Here is a 4096-nt window from a genome sequence, read left to right on the forward strand (position 1 = left end):
TCCCAGTCACCAGGGTGTGCTCCTCCCCAACCAGGTCTGTGTGGCCCACGCCCCGACAGTCTACTGCATGGAGTCCCCGTTTTACAGCTTTTCTGTGATAGAACTTTGCTTTCGCTCAAAACCAAATTTCTTTTGATTGATTTCTGGGAGGAAGGGAGAGGGAGAGAGAGATTGTGGGCATCACTGATTTCAAGAAAATCTCGGCCTATTTGGTGAATCGGGGCTGATTTGATGAGCAAAAATATACGTTGTCGCCCTGGTGGGTGGATCAGTTGGCTGAGTGTCTACTGTCCACCAAAAACGGTCCTGGGTGCGATCTCCAGTCAGGTGAGCACGGAGGCAACAGATCGATGTTTCTCTCTCTCTCTGAGGATTAAATGTACACACACACATACACCATAACATTGCCTAGTTGGAAAGGAACAGGCTCTGATTTCTTAAAAATATATTTTTATTGATTTCAGAGAGAAAGGAGAGGGAGAGAGAGAAACATCAATGATGAGAGAGAATCATGGATCGGCTGCCTCCTGCACGCCCCCTACTGGGCATCGAGGAGCCCACAACTGGGGCCTGTGCCCGGACCGGGAGTCCAAGCGTGACCTCCTGGGTCATAGGTGGATGCTCACCCCCTGAGCCCCGCCGGCCGGGCCGCCCTGGACATTCCTTAAGGGATTCCAGAGGAGCAGACCGAAGAAAGCCTACATGAGCGCTTATGACCCTTGTCATATGTATGCAAATAAGCAGGCCAAATGGAAACTGGACTTAATGCAGTAAATAAATGGCGCTTAATTTGGCCTTTTGATGAAAATGAGGGTGATTTTAGGGGGCTATTGTGCTCCAACAGAATCTAGAATACACAGTTGTGAAGATTAGACGCTAGTTCAGTTACTTGTCTACCAAGTTTTGTTTTTCATCCATGAACTGACCTGGATCCTGAATTTTTCTGTTTTTCTTCAGTATTTGGTCAGTACTCTTCACACTGATGTTTCACCTTCTCCCATCCTTTGACTTGAAAATTACTGAGAACTGAAACTATTTTTCCTCCCAACAGCACAGTTTGTCGCCACCGGGTGATCAGCCCTGCTCGTACTCAGGGAATACGGCCCTTTGCCAGCTCTGGGCACCATCCCCAGCTCCTCCTGTGCCCAGGCCTCTGCAGAGAGCCCGGTCTCTCGACTCTGCAGGAAGACGTCGGCCCTCTTCTGCAGGAAGCAGCTACAGCAGAGACCCTGAGCCCCTTTCCCTGAGGAATTCAAAGCCAGGCGTTCAGGGCGGATGCGGCAGGCAGTGCAGAGGCCTGGGCAGGTGAGGAAGGTCAGCAGGCTGAGATTCCCAGGTGCTAGTGTTCACGTGGGAACAGTCAAACCCGTGAAGAATTTTTGTGAGTTTATTTGAACCAAACTGTCGACAGTTGCTGGGAAGCAGAGTCTCAACCGGTTGGAGTCATGCTCTGGAGAAGGGCGGCTTTCCACCGTGTTTGTACGAAGGAAAAGCCGTAAGTGGGTCACCCAAACCCATTGGCGATAAATTGGGGGTGAGAGAAAGCAAGGCGGGTCTAGGGGTGGGGCTGGGAGAGGGACCTCTGGGATTGGATAAAAAACCAAATGATGGACACATACTTAAGTGGGTGCAGGATAGTTACCAGTCAACAGTGAACACAGTAACAGTGCAGGAATCTGTGGTCTCTGTCCTGCACCCAGCACATTAGGTTGTGCCCCGAGGGCTCTGGAAAAAGGGAAGTTACATGGTACCGGACATTTCAAGGACATGTTGTCATAGATGCAAAAAGACAGACAGGCTCAGTGAAGGTAAAGGTTGTTGACCTTGTCAGTGCAGATACCGGCCCAGGACGTGACTGCCCACCATCACTGCTTTAGTTTTTAATTTCCGACCATCTTTGGTGGTGACTTGAGGTCTCTGAGTTTGCAAGGCCGCCCGCAGGTCTCCCCTGAGCTGTCAGGTCAGCGTGGGGCCCCTTTCGTCCGCAGCCAGAACTCAAGTACCCAGGTGGCCCAACTGAGGTCCAGTCGCTGGGACCCTGCTGGTGCCGGCTTGCAGTCTACAGACCGGAGGCGGCTGAGCAGTGCTGCCCGGGCACAGCAGAGGCCCTGCCCCCAGCTGGCCCTGGCCGGGTCACAGGTCCCACCATCCTGTGGTGACGGGCAGGGCAGTCGGGACGCGGAGCCTGGGCCCTGGCCAGAGCTGCTGTGTGTTCCTGGGCCTCCAGCCCTGTCATCCTCCCGCCGACCAGACGGCCTCCATCCCACGTGGGCCAACGCTGCCCGGCGGACTCTCCATCCTCCTGCGAAGCCAAGACTTAACTGCCAGGGCTCGAAGCCTTCTTATTGTTATTTATTTATTTTAAAGGCTTTATTGTTGCCGAAACCGGTTTGTCTAGGTGGATAGAGCGTTGGCCTGCGGACTGAGGGGTCCCGGGTTCGATTCCCGCCAAGGGCATGTACCTGGGGGGCGGGCACATCCCCAGTGGCAGGTGTGCAGGGGGCAGCTGATAGATGTTTCTCTCTCATCGATGTTTCTAACTCTCTATCCCTCTCCCTTCCTCTCTGTAAAAAATCAATAAAATATATTTTAAAAAAATAAATCAATAAAAGCTTTATTGTTGAAAGTCTTACCTATGTCCCCTTTTTCCTCCCATTAACACCCTCCAGCCTGCCTGTGCCCCGGCTGAAAGGGTTTATCCGGCCACTGCGCCCTGAAGTTGACCAGCTCTTTCATTCCTGCACGCGCCCTACTGGGCACCGAGCCCCAAACCCTGGCATCTGCCCTGACCGGGGATTGAGCCGCGAGCTCCTGGTTCCTAGGTTGACGCCCAACCACTGAGACACACTGGCCGGGCCCCATCTTATTGTCAGGATCACGAGTTCTAAGCGATGAGGGATTATGGATTTATTAGGTCGTCCGGATACCAGATGGGCTGACCCCCAAATGGCGTCAGCACCTGGGGATGGGGAGTCAGCGGTTTTAAAGGCCTCGAGGCGGCTTTTTCTGGGCGGAGAATTCTCCAGGCGGGTCCAGATTCTGGGAAAGTCCGGAGGGGAGAGATGATGGTCTTACAAGTGGAATGTCGGCGTGCAGTGGCCTAAAGGTCAGTGTCCGGCAGAGGGGAGTATCAGTCAGACCTAAACGTAACAGATACGTTTAGAAGAGCCCGCAGCCCAGAGGCAGCCCCGGCTACAGGTGGGGCGGGGAAGGTGAGCACCAGCCCCGGGCAGGCCGGCCCTGCGGGCGGAGGCGTGGCTCCTGGGAAGTTCACAGGCCCCGGTCCTGGCCGCCTGGACGTGTAGCTCCCGCACACGGTGCACGAAAAGGGCCGCGTGCCGGCCTGGTTGCTCAGGGGCGGCCTGCCTGGCGGCCTTGCAAACTCAGGGACCCGACGGCCACCACACAGGATGGTCTGAAGGGGAAACTTTTAAAAATTAAACAGCAGTTGACAGTGGGCAGTCCTGGCCTCGGCCAGTGTCTTCCCCGGCAAAGGTCAACTTTGATCTTAACTGAGCCTGTTGTCTCTGCCTCTGAGAAAACACTGTGAAATTTCAGGTGACTAGTACCGTCCTCTTTTCTGGAACTCGGGGCACAGCCAACGGTGCCAGGACGGAGCCCACAAACCCCCTGGTCATCCTCGCTCTCGGTTAGTTGTGGGCTGGTCACTGTCCTGCCCCCGCCTGAGTGACGGGAGCTCGTGTCACCCAATCCCAGAGCCTCCTGCTGTGCTCCTCCCGCCTCCCCGTCAGCCCCGTGGATTCATGTGACCCGCCTGCGGCTCAGCCCCGGCGGCAATCTAGGGAACAGGTGAGGAGCCGCCATCTGGGAGCATGATCTCCATCCCTTGGGATTCTGCTTTCCGGCCACTGTCCACAGCTGGGCTCAAACACGCTCACAAAACGGGGTCACGGGCTTGACTGCTTCTTACACAACAACGCTCGGAATGTGGAAGGTGTGCGTGTTTTCCCCGACCCGCAGGCGCACGGGTGAACCTCCTGTTGTCTCTCCCTCCCGCCTCCGGCCCCTGCGTTTAGCTCAGGGCGCCCCAGCACCGGCTCCTGTCACTCAGCCCGGCCCAGCCGCCGCTGGGGTG

The 4096-nt window shown here is 55.6% G+C and overlaps 1 long non-coding RNA gene across 1 annotated transcript in view; it reads right to left on the minus strand.

Moving 5' to 3' along the window:
* Positions 1-7: 7 nt before the first annotated feature.
* The window catches only part of LOC107184886, a 15447-nt gene continuing 11358 nt past the window's right edge, over positions 8-4096 (minus strand). The window contains exon 3 of the long non-coding RNA XR_001515784.1: positions 8-19. This is a non-coding gene — a long non-coding RNA (uncharacterized LOC107184886). The remainder of the gene's footprint in view (positions 20-4096) is intronic.

The sequence above is a fragment of the Myotis davidii genome, unplaced genomic scaffold (genome assembly GCF_000327345.1).
Source record: "Myotis davidii unplaced genomic scaffold, ASM32734v1 scaffold1509, whole genome shotgun sequence".
Taxonomy (NCBI): Eukaryota; Metazoa; Chordata; class Mammalia; order Chiroptera; family Vespertilionidae; genus Myotis; species Myotis davidii.